Below are 19,499 nucleotides of genomic sequence, written 5' to 3'. Positions count from 1 at the left end.
TGGCCTCTCTCCCCAGAGCACTGCCATTCCCTGAGGTTCCCTCCTGACCTAGCTAACCCCTACCTCTGGCCTGAACTGCCTATCACTCCCTCAGGGAAACCTCTCCTAATGCCCCAGAATAGGCCAGGGGTCCCCAGAGGTGTTCTTTCAGATCCCATGCCTTTGCACATGCCGTGTCCTCCCTCAGGAATAGACTTCCCTCCACCTCTGCAGCCTGGTGCCTGCCCAGTAGCAGCATCTTTATTGCGCTTTTACAGAAGAGGCACCGGAGCCTCAGAGAGGTCCAGTCACCTGTTCGAAGCCACACAGCTGTGCCTAGAGTGCTACAGTGGTAAGTGGGTAATGTCCTAGCCTAGCTATATGGTCTTGAGAACATCATTTGGCCTCTCAGTGCTTTAGTGTCCTCACCAGTGAAATGGGGTACCTCTGCCTAAGGTTGTACTGTGCAAGCCTCTATTCCTTTGCTCCCCAGGCCATTCATTCAACTTTGGCTCCTTCAGACATCAAAACCCTGCAAGGCCGGCTCTGTGCCTCGCCCTAAGCAGGGTCCTGGGAACTCCATAGGTATGAAACAGACACAGATCCTGCCCCAATGCGCTTGGGAGGGACGGGAGCAAAAGGCAGAAAGGTCACTCACAATCCTCTGCTGATAATGACGTTCCTCCCCGCACAGGGGGCTGAGAAGGGGTAATTGTTTAAGAGAGATCCCTTGTATTTGCAAAAACTGCGTTTTCACCGCTTCCTGAAACCTGGATATTGCACAGCATCCAAGGCTCGCTTCCTCACGCTGAGCCCTAGAAGCTGGGGAGGGTGAAGAGTATTGTGGGGGCTGTCTCACAATCCCGGGGGGCTCCACTTATCCTGGGGATTCCACTACCTCGGATAACGCACCTCCACCCTGTTTCTTTCCCTACCTCGACCCCTGTTCCATCGCATGACTCCTTCTCTCCCATACAAGGCGGTCTCCACGCCCCGGTCCCAGACACATCCGTCCTTTTCGATCCTCCCTCCTCTTCACCTCGCCCTCCATTCAGGTCCCCAAACAGCCCCAGCCCCGGCATTGTCCTCCCTCCTGCCTCACGTCTCACTGTGGGCCCCGCCCTCTCCAAGGTAGAGACCGCGTTCCGCAGAGCCCCGCCCTCTTCCCACTCTCCCATTGGCCCCTGGCCCCTGACGGCGCGGGCGGAGGGAGGGCACCTGGAGAGCGCCCCGCCCCTCGCCCTGGTCCGAGCGATGGGTGGGGCCTCGGGATGACTCCGCCCCCTCCGGGCGGGGCCGCGCCTGCTGGCTCTGGGGGCGCTGGGCGGCGCTGCCCCGGCTCCGCGCTGCTCTGCCCGCCGCTCCGTGGGGGTGGGCGACCGGGATGACAGCGGCGGGGGCGGCGGCGGCGGCGGCGCGGGGCTGAGCGCGTGGCGTGGAGCCAGGGAAAGAGGAGGAAGTGGAGCGCGGCCCGGAGCTGCGAGTCAACCGCTGCGCCGAGGTCCACCCCGTTTTGCAGAGCGAGCCGAGTCCGGAACCGGGAAGACTTCCCCGCCGGGCTCCGGCCCCCGCGGCTCCCCGCCGGCGTCCCGACCAGCCCCGCCGGCCCTGGCCCCCGGCAACCGCCCCGGGACGCTTCCAGCCCCACGGTCCGGGGCGTCGTGGCCGGGACTCCCGAGCCCACGACCCTGATTCAGTGCACCTGGGCGGGACGCTCCTGGCCCACCATACGGGTCCACAGTTGCGGGTCGTCCCCAGCCTTTTGCAGCGGGTGTCGGAGCCCTCCGCCCGGGGATAACGCAGGTTGTTCCCCGGGACCCCGACTGAGTGCAAAGGAGCCCGGACACCCTCAGCCTCTTTCCCCGAGACCTGGACCTTCAGCTGCTTCCGACCCGGCGCTTCGGACTTCCAGGCGGCGAGCGCCCAGGAAGCCCCTGCCAGGGTCCAGCGCCCGCTGAAGGGTCCCAGGCGGGTTGGACAGTCGGACCGAACCGGCCCCGGGTGGTACTGCGAGCCGAAGCTGCCACGTTCCTGCCGTTCCAGGCGAGGGGCTGGGTGCTTCCCCCGGAGAAGAACACGAGGGCCCCCCTGCCCCGGCAGGCAGCCGGCGGGAGCCGAGAGCTGCAGGTGAGAGCCTCCCGGATGCCGGGCTAAGCGGCTCCCCAGCCCATCGGGGCAGCGACGGGCCAGCTGCCGGCGTGTGCCCCGCACCAGCTGAGGCTGGAGGGGCGCGGGAAGGGGAGGAAGGGAGGGGGAAAACGGGCACTTATTGAGCGCCCATTGTGTGCGTGTCCGCGCTCCACCCTTGCGCAAGTGGTCCCTCATTAAGTCTCACTAATACGCGATGAGATGAAAGGTGTCGTTTACTGTTATAGGGGCTTACAGATCGGGACACTGAGGCTCCGTGGGGTTGAGGGACCCTGCTGTTTTCACTCTGGGGATGAGACTGGGGGGAGGGTTAGGTGGGAGGTGGAAAGAAGCAGAAAGTGAAGAGAAAAAGAAAGGAAGTGAATAGCCGCGGGGCAGGATGGTGGAAGCGGTCAAGGTGGGGCCATTTGAGACACCCCAGAGCCGGTCCTGAGGCCGGGGAGGTAGCTTCTGCTGGCTTCCTTCCCTCCCGTCTATGGCCGGGTCACCACCTCCCAGGACCAGGAGTTAAGGGCAGAGGTGGGAAACTTCCCCCCTTCACAGCTTCCCCCCTGTGGGCCTCTCTCCCCTGCCCCAGACCCCGGGATCTCTAAGGCACCCTGGAGGTCCTGAGACAGTGCTTAGAGGCCCCCCAGGCAGAGCCTCTCATAGGGGGGAAGATGAGGCCCCTCCGCGCTCACCCAGCTCACATCCTTCACATTACTGACCAGGTGTGTGGGGGAGGCTGTGGGGTGAAGGAAGAATGGGGTGTGTGTGCCAGCTGTCCCAGGTCCTAGAGCAGCGAGTGAGTGGTTGAGCCGCAAGTCCGCTTGAGGAAACCTTCCCGAATATCCTGCAGGGTATCCGCTCCCCCTCCCCAGGTAGCACCTTCTGGGTAGGTGGCCGGGGTTTTTCCTACCCTGATGTGAGGTCAGGGTGATCACACATGACGCTGTTGTGAGAGTCTGTGTGGTTGGTGCTGGGGCCCAAGACATGCCGGCGGCCTCCTAGCCTTTGGCCCAGACTAAAGACCTGACCTTGGCCTCTCCTGGCAGGGGGCCCTGAAGACACCTCTGAGCCTGGCGGGGCGGGCTTGCTCAAGGTCTCAAGGCTGGGGCTGCCAGGGCTGGGGGCAGTGTCCCAGGTGTCTGGATTTCCAGGCAGGGGTTCCTTCTGCTACCCACCCTCCCCACCCCCAGGGCAGTGCAAGGGAGAGGGGTGTTGTGAAAGAGGGCTTGGCATGGATTCTGTGGGCTCTTGTTCTGGGTGGGGTGGGGGAGGGGACCTGGCCTTGGTCTGAGCCCTGTAGCCTTGGCTGGGACTCTCTAACCCCTGCTGTGCCCAGCTTCCAGGAGTGTAGCGGGAGCCACCTGGGAAAGCCCCTGGGAGGTGGAGGAGAGTGGAGAGGTCAGCTAAAGACTGGAAGCTCCGTCCCTTGGGGGGGGGGGGGGGCGGTGTCTGCAAGAGAAGGTGACGGAGGAGCTTGGGGATTCCCCACAATCTATGGAGATTCAAATTCTCCTAGTAATCCTGCCTCTAAACAAAGCTCCTTGTTAATGACATAATTTCACACCCGTGATCTCATTTCATGGTGTGATGGAAAGAACCTGGAATGAGGCGAACAGGGTTGGGGAGCCACGTGGGCCCTCTCAGATGCATCCATGGCTCCCAGCCTCACCTGTAAAATAGGGTCAAGGCAGGCTGGCGTTATCTGTTCCGATAATGAGGCCATGATATCTGGCAGGCTGTCAAGTGCTAAAGAGGGTGTGTGTGTGTGTGTGTGTGTGTGTGTGTGTGTGTGTGTGTTTGCCATGACTAGGATTGTTATTAATGGCTACATTGTGTGGGAAACTGAGGCTCAGAGAGGTGAAACCACTTGCCCAGGGCCTTTGGGTTTGCTTCAGCAACTGAGTGCCAACTGCATACCAGGTGGCCTGGAAGTTACCCAGATGGAAAAGGCAGTGTGATGACTCGCTCACAACCGGGTGGGCTGAGTGGCACAGACAGAGAGTGGTGAGACAGACCAGGTGGGCGTGAATGCGCCCTGCCTCCCACTGGCCATGTGGCGTTGGGCAAATCACTCCACTCCTCGGAGCCCCAGCTTCTGCTCTATAAATTAGAGGATTAAGTGAGATATAAATATATAGCGCTTGGCAAGATATCTGTTTCCTTCCCTATGAGGAAGGAAGCTTGAATTGTGACCAGGAAATCTGGGAAAATTCTCAGGCTTGCTCTCCTGTGCCACCTTCCTGGTCTCGGAGTCCTCTGGAACCTGCTTGGGGACCCTGGATTCTGACCCCCTCCCCACCCCAGGGCCAGGGTTGTGGGAGCTGGTACTCATTCCCTCTGGCTCTTTGTCCGGCCTCCCTTAGGCACAAAGGTGCAGTGAATAATTTATGGGTCCCCTCACACTGAGAGGCAGGCTCAGAGAAATTGCTCTGTGCCCAGATGAGCTTCTGAACTCGCCCCAGAGGAGGAGGTTGTTGCTGTTGGTGCTGTATGAAGCCTTGGCTACGGGGGGAGGGAGGCAGGACGGGAAGAAAGGGACCTGTTATCAACCCGGGCCCCTCTCCAATGGGAACCGAGCTAGCTGGGCTAGGGTCAAGCTGTGGGCCTCTGATTCCAAATGGGTGATGAGAAATGGCAGGGAGGGGCCCATGACGACGAGTCACCCTGGAAGGCCTCATCAAGGAGGACGGTGTCAGCGTTGGGGCTGGAGGCAAATTGCTGTAGTCCCGACATCCGCTGAAGGTTGAATCCTGGCCGTGCTGCTTACTCACTGTGAGACGAAGCAAGACACCGACCCTGCCAGGCCTCCGTGTGCTCCTCTGCAGCATTAGGGTAGTTATGGGTGACTGTGGGGCCACATATGTAAAGCACGTGGCACCATAGGTACTTAGTGAAAGGCTGCTTCATGGTGAACGTGAACCTTGGGGTGGGCTAATGGCAGGGGAGGTGGGATTGCGAGGTGGGATAGGGTGGTAAGCAGAGAAGTGGATTGAACTCTGAGGTAGTGACCCTGGGGTTGATGGGGTCAGGGAAGGGGTGTGGAGAAGAGGGAGGGTAACCAGATGCCAGAGAGCCTTGAATGTCAGACAGAATTCACATTTCAGAAAGCAGTAGGGAGCCGTAGCCAGTTTGGCTCAGTGGATAAAGTGACAGCCTGTAGACTGATGTGTCCCGGGTTCAATTCTGATGAAGGGCATGTACCTCGGTTGTAGGCTTGATCCCCGACTGGTCCAGGCTCGTGCGGGAGGCAACCAATTGATGTGTCTCTCTCACATGGATGTTTTTCTCTGTGGGTCTCTCCCCCTCCCTTCCACTCTTATCTAAAAATCAATGGAAAAAATATTCTCAGGTGAGGATTACAAAATAAAAGAAAGAAAAAAAGCATCATGGAGGGCCCACTCAGAACCCTCTGTGGCTCCTTTTGGTCTGTAAGTTGGAGACGAGTCTCCTTTGTTGCGTCTTCAAGGCCTTGCCCACTGTAGCCACTGCATGGACCCCTGGCTCACTGCCCATCACGGTCTCCTAAACACACCACAGGTAGCCTCATCCCTGCGTCTGTGCTTGTGGGGTTCCTCCTGTCAGAGCTGCCATCCCTGCCTCTTGTCTGCTCACCTCCCCATCTGTGGGGGCCCGACTCCAGTCATAAACATCCCTGGATTGTCCAACCCACTGCTGAGTCTTCACCACTTCATAGGAATAAATAATACCGACCATTGCACCACATTTCACAGTTTGTAGAATGCATTCACATACTCGTTAGTAACACTATGATGATGATATTAACAGTAGCTACAGCTTTGAGTGCTTATTATGAGCCAGACACGGCTAAGCGCTCTACGGACACACTTATTCGCCACGCGGGGAGGTAGCTGCTGTTGTCTCCAGAAACGGGGGGCTCCGAGTGGTGCATTGTCTTGCTCAAGGTCACACGGGTCAGACAGAAGGGCGTGAGGAGTCAAACCTGTGCTCCTCTCTGGGACTAAACTGACAGCTTGACAGCTTTTAGAAGATACCCCGTCTCCTCAACTGGGGCCACGTACCTTGAGAGCATGCTTCGCATGTAAAAAGCCTTCTTTTCCAAGCTAAGGAAGGGCAGTGCTGGCGCTGGCATGCGCCCAGGAAGGAACCCTGGCTGGGCATCCAGGGCCCCGGGCCCCGGACGGGCTGGCTGTGTGACATGGGCGAATCGGCCCTGCGCTGTGTCCTGTTTTCCCACAGGTGAGTGGGGTGGTGTCCAAACTGCCGGCGCTCCAGCTTCTGCAGTGTCCTTCGTGACCCTGGGAGGCAGAGGAGACCACAGCGTCAGGGCCAGAGGATGTGGTGTGCTGGGCGGCTGTGATTCTTGGCCTGGCTGCTGCCGGGACAGCAGGCTCTGTAGTTAGCTGCTGCCCTTCCCGACGAAGGGTGGTGCCTTGTGCTGCTGGCAGCGTGGTCATTAGCAGGGCAGAGAAGACCCTGTGAATCGGGAGCAGCTGGGCCAGGCCAGGTTGGCAGTGCCGGAGGCAGGCTGGCCCAGCCACAGTGGGGTCATTGGCAGGGCAGCTGGCAGGGCAGCCGCTGCTCCTCGCTTTGCAGCCTCCAGGGCGGTGGCAAGTACGCACTGGGCACCGGAGCTCTGTGGGCTGAGGCATGCCCTTGCTCCTGTTACCGGGGTCCTGGGAGTGGAGCAGAGGAATCTAGCCAGGCCCCAAGGTGCCGCCTCCTAGAAGCTTGCAGGGCTCCTCCCACACACTCCTCCCACACAAGGGGAATCCCACCCTCCTCCTCTGCAGATCCTTAGCCCGCCTTCACTGACGGTGGTCGGTGGATCGGGGCTGTGTAGGTCTGCTTTCCTTGCCAGCCCGTCAGAACTAGATTCTATGCCACCCCAACCCTCCCCTCCCCTCAGAGTGCCTAGCAGCATGCCTGGCACAAAGTGGCAACCCCTGGGCAGGGGAGACCATGTGAGTTGACCCTTGAGCAAGTTGCTCAACCTTTCTACTTGTAAATAGGCCTGGTAATAACAGCGTTGTAGGAGGTAAGTGGGGTGATGGGAGGAAGAGGCGGCATCAGCCTGAGTCCTCTTGCCTGCCTTCTTGGTAGCCTTGTGAACAAGTGACTCAGTAGGAAGTCGATTGAAGTCTCGCTGGTGATGCCAGGAGGGAGGGCGTGCCAGGTGGCAGGGAGGACTTCCCGGAGGAGGACACTTTGCCGTGTGGGGAGGACTCTGTGTCAGGTGGGATTTATAGAGCTGCAGTTCCCACCACCTTCCCGGTGAGCAGGTAGTGGAGGGGAATGAGGAAGGCTCTGAGCTGAGTTCAGGGCAGGGAGCGGGATGTCCAGGGACCTGGTTACTCTCGGGCCTTAGCAGCAGGAATGACCCAGTTGGGAGGAGCCACCTGGGCCCAGCCAGCAGATGCTGGGCAGAGCGCCTCCTTCCTTAAGCAGCATCCATTTTCGAGCGCTCTCTCTCTCTCTCTCTCTCTCTCTCTTTCATCGAAAATGTAACATGATTGGAGATTTTAGTCTGTTGGGGAAACAGACACTAAACAAGTAAACACACCGATACAAAACTTCCAAATCGTAAAGGGTAAGCTCCTGAGGTGGGGCCAGTCCCATCGTGGTCTGTGGATGGTTGGTGGTAAAGGGTAACGCTCAAATCACAGCCCGAATGCACATGCTAGCAAGTGATTTCACCTCTCTGGCCCTCAGTTTCCCCATCTGTAAAACGGGACGATTAGAGCACCTATTTCATCAGGTTGTGGTGAGCATTAAATGAATTATACAGGTAAAGCGCTCAGAAAAAATACCCAGCCCTTAAGTACTCGGTGCGCGTTAGCTGTCATTGGCTGTATCTCCAGCGCCCAGCGGAGCGCCGGAAAGACAATGGGTGCTTGGGAATGGGTATGGAGTGAGTCCCAGGCAAAGGGCAGCTGCTCTGTGCAGTGAGGGGAAGGACGGTAAGCAGAGAAGGACACAGAAACAATGACCACACAGAACGTGGCCGGGAAGGCCCCGGCCTGGGCTTGTGTCTAGTGCTGGGTGGAGGACATCAGGAGAGGCTTCCGGGTGGTGGTGCTCCCAGCGCTGAGCTTGAGCGTGTCCTTGAACACACGCGTGCGCACACAAGCACAGGCACACGCCCTGGCACCGCTGTGAGGCCAGCCCTGGGATTGAGCTCAGAAGGGAATGGTCTCTGTCTCGGGGTAGCCAGCCAGGGTAGAGCTTGGGAAGTCCCGGGTCTGCTGGTCTCCACAGGCCCCCCTTTCCCACCGCCTCCCTCCCACGGCCTCGCCGTCTGTGACGTTCTGTGTGAGGGCACGAGGAAGGCAAGACAGCAGTTGGGGCGGAAGTGTGGGCCGAGAGCTGAGACCAGATCTACAGAACAGAGTAAACAGGCCTTGCTCCCTGGGCACACCCGCCGGGAGAGGTGGTCTCCCAGCACTAATCCCGCAGCTGTTTCGCTTTGAATGAGAGGACTCTATTTTTTTTTTTAAATGTCATGAAGAATTCCTCTCACCCTCCCACCCAGGAGGCTCAAAGGAAAGTTTCCTCCTACTGACAAGGGAGCCAGGACCCCCCAAGTATCTTAAAAGAGGTCACCCCAGAGGCACCCTGAAGTCAGGGTCCCCTGGTGCTGCTTGCACTCGGGGTTGGCTGTGGGCCTTGAGGACATGACCTCAGCCCTCCTATTTTGCCTGTTTTTTTGCCTGTCCTGTAACATGGGGTCAGAGTACTGAAGTCCTTCTCTCCTTCAAGAGTGTGGGGTGAGCCCCGATCGGTTTGGCCCAGTGGATAGAGTGTCGGCCTGCAGACTGAAGGGTCCCAGGTTCAATTCCGGTCAAGGGCATGTACCTTGGTTGCGAGCACATCCCCAGTAGGGGGTGTGCAGGAGGCATCTGATGGATGTTTCTCTCTCATCAATGTTTCTAACTCTCTATCCCTCTCCCTTCCTCTCTGTAAAAAATCAATAAAATAAAATAAAAAGAATGTGGGGCGGGAGAGGTTTCAGTGGGCACCTGTGCCCATGGCTCTCGAACTTGGCCGCACACGTCAGAATCATTTAGGGAACTTGAAACGTCCTTCCTGGGCCCCACCCCGCAGTCCAGGGCAAGACGCAGGCCGCCGTAGTTTTGTGAAGTGCCCCAGGTGATGTCCGTCGGCTGTCAGGAATGAGAACCACCGGCCGCACTCTGCCTGCCGCCCGCAGCTTCCCCCGTGGTCCCTGCCCACCCCGTGACAAGGAGCTCATTGCTTCCAGCTGCTCCCTCCTCTGTGGCAGTGCCTTCCCTGGGCCCTCCCTGCCTGGGGGACGGGGCGGTGGGAAGACTGCACAATCCTGTACACTTGGGTTCCAACACTCCTCTGCTCTTGGCTTGGGTGTCTTCTTGGAGCCTCGGTGTCCTCATCTGGAACTAGGAGTAACAATCGTCCCTCCCGGAGAGGGCCGCAGAGACCGAGCAGGCCACACACAGAAAGCACGAGCGAGCGCGGTGCCTGAGTGTCCACACTGCGCACGAGAAGGCAGAGCCCTGCAGAGCCGGCCGCCGCACTCAGGCCCTGGCCTCCCCCTGCAGTGCTCTTCCCCCTGCCCTGGCGCCTGAGCCCGGAGCCTCAGAGATGCTGCTGGTGGGGAGGGAGCAACACCCAGGCTCGAGGCCCCTTCCTCCTGTCCCCCTTCTCTCTAAGAGATAAGACAAGACAGCAAGCATTTTGTTTTGCCTGGTTTTGTTTTAATGGCCAAAGAGTCAGGCTCTCCTTAACAATGAAGCCTTGTCTGAATCTGCTTGTTTTTCCCAATTGGACACCCAACTGCACCGCCCGCTTGGGGCCCCCCAGCCCCCCTATCCCACCTGGAAGAATGTCAGAGGGTTTCTTTTTCATCGGGGGGAGGGGGCGGGAAACACTGGAGGCCTCTGTCTGGCCCTCGCCAAGAGTTGACCCCAATTAAGGGAGCTACCTTTGTTGGAAGCCAGTTCGCAAATTTAATGCAAGGTAGCTACCGGGATGGGCTTTGGGGGCAGAAGAACTTGTGTTTGAGCCTGGGCTTTGTCTCTTTCTGGCAACCGGACCCTGGGCGAGTCATTTCAGCTTTTTTTTTTTTTTTAAGAATTTTAAAAAATATATTTTTATTGATTTCAGAGTGGAAGGGAGAGGGAGAGAGAGATAGAAACATCAATGATGAGAGAGAATCATTGATTGTCTGCCTCCTGCACGCCCCCCACTGGGGATCGAGCCCGCCATCCGGGCATGTGCCCCTGACTGGAATCGAACCTGGGACCCTTGAGTCCGCAGGTCGACGCTCTATCCACTGAGCCAAACCAGCCAGGCCATTTCAGCTTTTTTAGCACCAGTGTGTCCTCCTGTAAAATGCATACGTGGGATGCACTTCCTTGGGTTGTTCTGAGAAGCCAACGCAGTGCTTGGTGGGTAAAGCTCAGTGCCTGCCACAGAATGAGCACTCAGACACTGTCCACGATCTTCCTCGTTAGGAACTGAACTCTGGCCCTGCCCCTCCCGTCACTGGCAAAGATCCTACTCCGTGTGGGGTCAGGCCCAAGCTCAGGCGCAGACAGTGGAGGCCTGCACCCTGCGAACGGCCCTGTAATCGCCTGCTCCGTGCATCCTGTATTTAGAGCAGGCTCCGAGGGCTGTTGGTGGTAGTGCTTGGTCTCCTCTCTCTGGCCCAGCCCAGGGTGAACCGCTCAGGCCATAGGGGGGAGCAGACGCACAGAGGAGAGTAAGCGCCGGGCCTAGCAGCCCCTGGGAGCCGTTATGGCCCAGGCCGAAGTGCACAGGGAGGAAGTGGTCAGCTCTATGGACAGGGGCTGTGGTCTACAGTCAGGGAATCAGTCAGCCCAGGAGAACTATCGGGAGAATAAAACCTCAACTATTTTTCTTCCTTCCTCCCGTCTACCACTGGTTCTTCCCACTGGGTGAACCTACTCAGAAGCCAGAGGCATGGAGCCCAAATCAGTCTACTGAGATGAGCCTTCAGGTCCCCAAGCAGGACGGAGAGTGGATCTGGAAAGGCAGACAGGAGACATTTCTCACTCTGATGGTCAAAAGCTGTGGAATCCCTGGTCCCACCCTCCATAGGATGCAGTTTAAGGATCTATTGTTACCTGGGTGTTCCTCTTCTGCCCCCACCCCAAAGACAAGCCAAAGCATTCCAACTGCCACAGCCCTCTCAGGGAGAGGAGTTCTGGGGTGCCCAGCCTTCCATCTCTGTCTCTCCAGAGGTGCCTTAGCACCCCTTCGAAATTGGTACCCAGGTCCCCGCCCACGGTGCCCATCACTTCATCCGGCTCTGCTACCACTGGTCCTCAGAGGCCCTGGCTGTCAGTTTTCTCCAGCCTGATCACCTGAACAACCTGTGTCTCTGTCCCTCTTAGTCAGGCAGTGTGGAGCAGTGGTTGGAACGCAGGTTCTGAAAATAGACTTTCTTCTGAAATCCTCGCTCTGCCATAATATGGTTGGGGAACGACAAGTTCTGTCTGTGCCTTGGCTTCCTCATCTTTGCAGTAGAGATAACACAGAGCAGGGGTGTTGTAAAGATTAAATGAATGTGTCCTAGCCAGTTCAGTGGATAGAGCGTCAGCCTGGGGACTGAAGGGTCCCAGGTTCGATTCCTGTCAAGAGCACATGCCTGGGTTATGGGCTCGATCCCCAGTGGGGGGTGTGCAGGAGGCAGCCGATCCATGATTCTCTCTCATCATTGATGTTTCTCTCTCTCCTTTCCCTTCCTCTCTGAAATCAATAAAAATATATTTTTTTAAAAAACCTTAAATGAATGAATTAACATAAAGTGCTTAGGATGGTGCCTGGTGAGCAGGAAGTGCCCAGTAAGGGATAGCCTTCATCATCACAAATAATACAGGCAGAACCCCGAACACAGTGTGGCGGGACCATTAGTAAGAGGATGGGGACTGTCACCACCCTTAGCCTAGACCAGTGATGGCGAACCTATGACACGCGTGTCAGCACTGACACGCGTAGCCATTTCTGATGACACGCGGCCGCATGCTGAGGATGAAACATTTGCTGCTCCTGAGGATGAAACATTTGCGACTAGAGTCTCGGAGTTAGTTTTTTCCTCAAAGTGACACACTGCCCGAGTTATGCTCAGTTTTTTGGCGAAGTTTGACACACCAAGCTCAAAAGGTTGCCCCTCACTGGCCTAGATCCTGCTCCAGGGACGAGGCTGTGACAGTTTCTCACCGCCTTGCCACGCTGTGGACACTCACCTGTCAGTTCTCCACGCCCTCCCTGCAGTCCTCTCCTGCAAACCACGTCCTGTGAAGAGGGGTCTCAGCCTCCCGGGCTGCAGTCGGACTAGCTGTCCCCACGTTCTGCCCCTGAGTCCGCACCAGGAGCCGGGAGGGAGAGGACTCAGGTTGTCCCTGCCCTGGAGGCTGGGGGTGGAGGGGAGTGGTTGGGGCACAGTCCAATTCCCTTCCTCATGGGGCAGCTGCGCAGCCACAAGCAGGAGACGAGCAAAACCCGAGGAGCTCAGAGGGGAATGAGAGCCATCAGGGAGCTCCGTGGAGAAGGGGCATTGGAAAGGAGCCTTGAAGGTAGGCTGGGACCCCGGTTGGTCCGCATTGGATGGGAAAGGCCTTGTGGGAAGGGGGAGAGTGAGGAAGAAGCCAGGAGGCACGGCCGTAGGCTGTAGCAGGAAATGGGGTGAGCAGCACGGAGGGTACACAGCAGGCCCTCAAAGCTAGAGCGGACCTGGGAAACATTCGGCTTTCTGGAATCAGGCAGGCCTGGGTTTGAATCCTGGCTCCGTTCCTGGCTGTTTTGTTTTTGTTTGTTTTTCACTGTGGGCAGGTGGCGTGGCTTCTCTGACCCTCCATTTCCCCGTTTGTAGGATGGGGGCAGCCCCCCCAGTGTGCTGAGTGAGGCTGAAGTCAGGCTGCCTCTCCACCCCGGGCTGCAGAGAAGTCAGGGACCCACGGGCCTGTCTTGGTCCATGCGTCCTCCCCAAGGAACAGCCTTATCTCTAGAGGGGGGCAAAGGTCACGGGGAGGCTGGTGTCAGGTGAGCTCAGGTGCCCCAGCTCAGAGCTGGCGCTGGTGTAGCCACCTTGCATGTCCTCCTTCGGTCTGGGTGGCTGTCGGCAGCTCGGGGGATCAGCCCCGGGCCCACATCAGCCCTGACCCCCAGAATGAGCCATGCTGCCCTAAGCTCAGATGGCCCCCACAGGAGCCTGTGCAGACCAGGTAAAGGGAATGGGGGTGGGGGGGCCTGCAGGCCATGCTCGTGTTGCTGGGATGTTGGGGAGAAGATGTGTTGGGGGCACATTGCATGTAAAGCCCCCATGAGGCCCCCAGGGCATAGTGTTTGGGGAGCAGCTGGGCAGGCCTAGAACGCACAACCCTCTCTGTCTAGCTGGCCACACTCCCTCTCCTGCCTGACGGTGCTTCGGCATCTCCAGCAGCGCGTGCCGGGGCGTCTGGGCAGACGCGGCGAGATGCCCTGGTGGCTGAGGTGGTGCCTTGGTCTTCAGAGGCCTGCCTGAGAAGCAGGAGTGCGGGCTTCCGGTTGGTCCTGGCTTTGAAGACATTGGGCAAGCCACAGTCTCTGGGCCTCAGTTGCTCGCCTGTACAATGAAGGCAGCAGCACTTACCTTCCAGGTCTGTTTTGAAGCTACAGTGACATGCTGGATGAGGCAGCATCTTGTATTTTAGAAGAGACTCCACCACCACCCTCATCCTGCTCCCTTTCTCTGTGCACTGTCCATTCTTAATGCTGCCTCCGGAAGTTCTTCTTCGTGTCTAACTTAAATCTGTCATAGTGCAACTGGAACCTCCCTCCTCTTGTTGAGAGCTCTGCAGAGATAGACCAGGCCCTCGGTATAAATGTGCCCCATCGGTACCTGGGAGTGAGGCCGGGAACGGAGAAACGGGGAGTTGGTTTTCACCTCGGAGCCTGGGTGCCCAGCTGTCAATGGCCAGTACCTCCTGACCAGCGTGGAGTGGGGGTGCATCACCTTGGCTGCTCACACTGGTTTTCCTCTCTGTGCTTGATCCATGCTCCAAAGGGATGACTCTGAGGCAGTGGAGAGAGCCCTGGGCTGGGCCTAAAAGGCCTGGATCCCAACATACACTTGACCCCTGTCATGCTGTGTGGCCTGAAGCCAGTTAGCAACCTCTCTGGGCCACGATAGGCCTGTGAGGACTTCTGTGCCCGAGGGCCCAGTCTCTCCAGGGAAGATGTAGGCAGTTCAGCTGGAAGACCCCTTTTCTATCTCTCCCCTACCTGGGCCCAGCCAGCCTGGGGAGCCGGAAGCTTAGCATCCTGATGGCTGGTGGTGGTAGGAGCTGGTCCACCTGTCAGACCAGGGCTCCCATGGGCAGGCAGGGAGTTGGGAATCCTGGTGGGATGGGTAGCGCCTTCCTCAGACCATGGATTTTGAGAGCCTGGATCTCCTCCTACTCACCTAGCTAAACCCATCTAGCTCAAGGGTGGGAAACGGCGGAGGGTGGGAGGGTCAGAGAAGTGAGAGGACTAGCCTGAGGTCCCCCAGCCTGTCAGTGGGGAGTGGGGAGGTAGTCCCCATGGCACCTGGGTAGGTTGTGCATCTGAATCCTCAGCAGGTGTCAAGTACAGCCAGCCAAGTGGTTACCAGTGAGGCAGTGTCTGGGCTGGGAGGGCGCTCTGTGGGCTGTGAGGGGGTGAGCTGGGACTCCCAGACAGCGGGTCCCTCTCCCTAGGAAGAAGTTGGCCAAGGAATGCAGGAGGTGGAGGGATCAGGAACCCCGAGCCCTGGGCTGCCGCCAGTTCTGAGTGCTCCTGTGAACTGCAGTATTTGGTTTCATGGAGGAATTAAGACTTCTTTCTTGTTGGCTTTGGACACATAATAGTTTACCTTTTATAAAGTGCTTTGATATTCACGATGTCACCGAATCCTCACGGCCATCGGTGAGAGGCAGCATGGGACTTGTTAGGGAGGGTAAGAAGGGAGTGATCTCTAGTATCAGACAAACCTGGGATTCAATTCTGGCTCCCACCAACTCCCTCAGGCAACTGAGTAACCAGCTGAGCCTTGGTTTGCTCATCTGTGCAGGGGACAATCATCCCCCATAACAAATAGTTAGCGACAGTTGTCTAGCTGGCTGTGCACATTAGGGGAGATAAGGTCTATAACCACTGATTCAGTGCCTGATGCAATGTAGTAGATTTCACGATTTTTATTATCAACCCATTTTACAGATGGGAAGGTGGAGACTCAGAGAAGGAAGGTGACTTGCCCGAGGTCATGAGGTGATTTAACTTGGCCCTCCAGACTTCCTATCTGTGGCTTTTTTCTCCAGCACCACCTTCTCTGTCCTCAAGTGACCAGGTAAACTGACCCCTCATCTCTCCAGTCTTCAACACACGACGCTGTCTGCAGAGGCCTTGTGCCCAGCTCCCCACCTAACAGTGCTTGCCTGGCACACAGTAGGCCCTTAAAATAGGTTTTTCCTGTGCATGACTGTGTTGCTAAGTTTATGTAAAAACGTAAGAAGTGTTTTTCCAGGCAGCTAAGGCTTGTGCCCCTAAGCCTTCCTTCTGCTCCCCTATCCCCTTTAAAACCAGCCCCTGAGTCGTTTTAGTTGGCAGCCTTGTGAGAAGGGTTGACACCTCCTCCCTGTGCACTATGCTGATAGGGCTAACCGCTCGGGGACGGGCTTTGGGAACATGGACTGCTTTGCTGGGGGCACTGAGACTCTGCCCCGCGTGCCCCGGACTGCGGCACCTGTTCAGCAATAGTTTCTGCCTTCAGGCCTCTGGCTCTTCTCGCCCTGACCCTTCAGTCTGCTGTCCACAGACTTGCCTCCAGCAGCCCAGCACCTCCTTCTTCTCCCTCCTTACACGTGTGTGTGTGTGTGTGTCCTTCCTAATTTGATGCTTCTACCAGTTGAGGACTGAGAAATGGGACAATTGAGTTTGTTAGAGTTGTTCATCCATTCATTAATACCTACTCAGCCAGCCATTATTGATCCTGGGTCTTGCTAGGGATTCATCCACCCTTCCACCCATTCACCCACTCATCCATCCATTCACTCACCCACCCACCCATCCACCCATCCACTCACCCACCTATCCACCTTTCCACCCACCTATCCACTCACCCTTCCACCCACCCACCTACTCACCTATCTGTCCACTCACCCATCCACCCACTCACCCATCCATTCACTCACCCACCCACCCATTCATCCACCCATCCTGATTGAGAACGTCTGCAGTAGCTTGTGATTAGTCAAGACATGACCACGCACCAACCTGGGTGTGAGGCAGGGAAACAGGCTGTGCACAGCAGACACCAGGTCAGGACTTGATAGTTTGTAATCTGCCTCTGCTTCCATCACCACACTGAACCTTCGCAACAGCCTGAAAATACCGTTATCCCCATTTTGTAGCCGATGAAAGCAGAGCCCAGGAGGGTGCAGTCCCCTGCGCAGTGGCCAGCAGTGAGCACAGTACTGCGGTTGGAACTCGGGTCTCCAGCCTGGCCCGTCACCTGTTCCCTCTTCTGTGCTCCATTTGGGACCTGTGTGATGCCCCACTCAGTTTCTGCTTCTGTCACAAAGGATCGTTGGTGGCTTCGGCCTGACCTCTGCCGCCATAAAATGGCCAGCGCAAGGAAGTGTGGCCTTGGCTGTGTGCCAGCGCAAGCATCCTTTAGTGTCCATACCTTGTCTGCGGTGGATCTGGCCACACCATCTAGTACACACGTCCCAAACTGCCCTGAGCAGTCCCAGCTCCCTGGGATGGTAGCAGGTCCTAGGACAAGTGGGCATGCAGGGTCTGGAAGTCACAGCGGGACTTCTCAGGGCCTTTACTGTGTTGACATGAAGTAAGGGTCCCCGACAGGTGGTATAGTGTGCAGCCAGCCTTTCCCAAGCTTGCTTGAACATGCAACTCCATTGTCACAGTGAAGCATCCATCTTATATGAAAACGGCTGTTTGAAATTTTAACCCTGCTACTCTTTGGCTTCTGTAAATTCTTGCTTGCTAAGACTACTCCCACTTCAGAGAGGCCATTAAACCTTCCCCAGACAAGGTTATCAGTGCTGGTGCCAGGCTAGGCCTCTGGTTGAGGTCTCAAGGCCCAGCACATACGGGCTCTTTAAGAACTTTCAAAAGGGGCCGGAAACACTCCATATTTGGGAGACAAAAAAGGTAAAAACATGTAAATAGGGAAAATTCCTGCATGTTGGGGCCCAGAATTTGAGAGACATTTTCCTCTGGACTCGCATGTAACAAATGTAACTCCATCTCTCTAAGTATTGCTTTGTTCTTCTTTGGTTTTCTGTAACAACAGCGCCCGTGGCCTGGGACTGATGTCTAGAGAAAACGCTTGGGGAAGATAGCAAACGCTCACTTTCCCATTTTGTACACAGAAGCCTCCAGCTAGCGCATGTTTCCTCCCAGGGCTGTTTGATTTTGAGAGGACCACGGGGAGCAGAGTTTAGCCCCAGGATGGAATTGATAACAACGGTGGCTGCAGGGGAACGCGGAAGGTGGACATATTTTTATTCTTTCATCCACCAAACTAACGAATCTCAGACATCTACTGTGGGCCAGGCACAGAGCCAGCATTTGGAAATGCCAAGATAAGTCTGACTAAGAACCTCCCATCTCATTTCCCCGCCCACCAAAGGTTTTTAAAGAAAGACAAATGCAAACCTTAGAAGGAAGAAGTGATTGTTTAAATTGTTCTGGGTCTTCGTGGTGGGTGAGTAGGGGACACATTTACTCATTTCAGTGAAGGTTCCGTGCCAGGTCCTGAGGGGTGTGAGCGAGAGGGTTCCAGGAACACTCCGCCTGGGCAGAGGGCACCAGTGTTGTAAGGGAGGTCAGTCGTGTGGGGAGGCTCAGGAGAGGGGGGGAGGGAGGGAGGCTTCCCCTGGGATTAGCCTGAGCTGGGGGGTGTGGAGGGGAGGGGAGGGGGGAACTTGAGTGAGGCTTGCAAAGAGGGCAAAGGTTACCCGTGGGGGCGGGGGTTGGGGGGGATACGTAGGCTCTGGCCAGCAGGAAGAGCAACAGCAGAGCAAAGGTATAGAGGTGACAACAGGGGGGTTACATCTTCAAGACACTGTAAGGACCCCGGGGTGATGGGGGCTGAGGGAGGAAAAGTGGGTTGGGCTGGGGAAGCTGGCTGGGGAGATCCTGAGGGTCCGAACACTGGCCGAGTGGGTGCCTACCTGACTGGGAGTGCCTTGAAGGCCAGACCATGTCACATTCATCCCCAGACCTGGCCGGCACCTGGTAGGTTTGTGGGCTGACTGGACTCTAACGCTGTGGGACCTTGGACCAGTCCTTCCCCTCTCCGGACTTTGAGTTCCTCCTGCTGGGGTCAGCCACCCAGCCCATCCCTTCAGCTCGGAAGGGCTCTCAGGGATGCTTGCCTGTGTGCAGGGGAAGACCAGACTGCCCCCCACCCCCACCCCCCTCCCCCCCAGCCTCCAGATTCGGCCCTAGTGGACCCTGGGTCGGGGCAGCCCGTTTGCTGGGTGGGGGTCAGGCGGGCTCTACATTCTTTCTTCCTCCAGCAGTCGGCCCTCTGAGCTCAGGGTGAAGTGCCCTGGTGTCCTCGCTGATGGCTCTTCTAAGGCCTCAGACTGTGATTTGGGGGACAGGGCCGTGGAGCCAGGCTGGGGTTGAGGGTTGTGCGCATGCCCCAGCTTGGTGCGGGGTAGGAAGTTCTGCTTCTTCTCGGTGAAAATGGGCAACTTGCTTCACCTCTGAGCCTCGGTTTCCTATCCGTAAAATGGGAACAACAGTTAACTCTCACACTGGGCTTTCGTAAGATACGAGCTTAAATTTGTGAAAGCACGCAGTAAACTGGCCTACCCCAACCACGTGCATGGAAACAGTTCTGGTTGGTGATTATATTTATTGGTCCAGTTTTCACAATCCCTCAGGCCTCTGGCCCACTCACCCCTTTCCCAGAAGTGCTCCCTGGTGACAGCTCACTGTTCTCCCTGTGACTTGTGCTGGGCTCATTTTATCCAGGCCACAGCGATAGGAGGCCATGAATTATGTACACGCTGCACATGCAGATCAGGGTGTGTTTTGCATTCCTGTGTCTGTGAGCATTTAAACAGCAAGAGAATCAACTGCTGGGTTCTGGGACCAGATACCACCCCCCTCCCCAACCGCATCCCAAAGGCCTGCAGAGCATTAGGTATGGCCTCTGGGGAAGTGTGGGGAGCCCATGGCAGGAATTCCCCCTCCCCAGCTTATCTGTACTGCTGGGGTCCAACGGAGTTTGCCCACATGCAGGGGACTCTGGCCTGTGTCCCTCATAACTGGGAATTGGGGGGAGGGGGGCACTGGGCCTGAGGGGCAGAACAAGGCTGTCACCTCTCCATCCCCTCTGCCTACCAGTTGGTGCCAGGAAATGTCAG

The 19,499-nt window shown here is 57.0% G+C and overlaps 1 protein-coding gene across 3 annotated transcripts in view; it reads left to right on the top strand.

Moving 5' to 3' along the window:
- The first annotated feature begins 1,284 nt into the window (after positions 1-1,284).
- Positions 1,285-19,499, top strand: part of GDPD5 (glycerophosphodiester phosphodiesterase domain containing 5) — a 90,542-nt gene continuing 72,327 nt past the window's right edge. For 2 of the 3 annotated variants that reach the window (XM_079787871.1, XM_079787866.1), the window contains exon 1: positions 1,285-2,106. The gene's annotated coding sequence lies outside the window, so the exon portion shown is untranslated. Of the gene's footprint in view, positions 2,107-17,764; positions 17,825-19,499 lie in introns of those variants that run through there. The other variant, XM_079787867.1, reaches the window with a different exon arrangement.

Source organism: Cnephaeus nilssonii (genome assembly GCF_951640355.1).
Source record: "Cnephaeus nilssonii genome assembly, chromosome: 13".
Classification (NCBI taxonomy): Eukaryota; Metazoa; Chordata; class Mammalia; order Chiroptera; family Vespertilionidae; genus Cnephaeus; species Cnephaeus nilssonii.
Note: the sequence above shows the minus strand (reverse complement) of the source record. Positions and strands in the feature narration are given on the sequence as shown.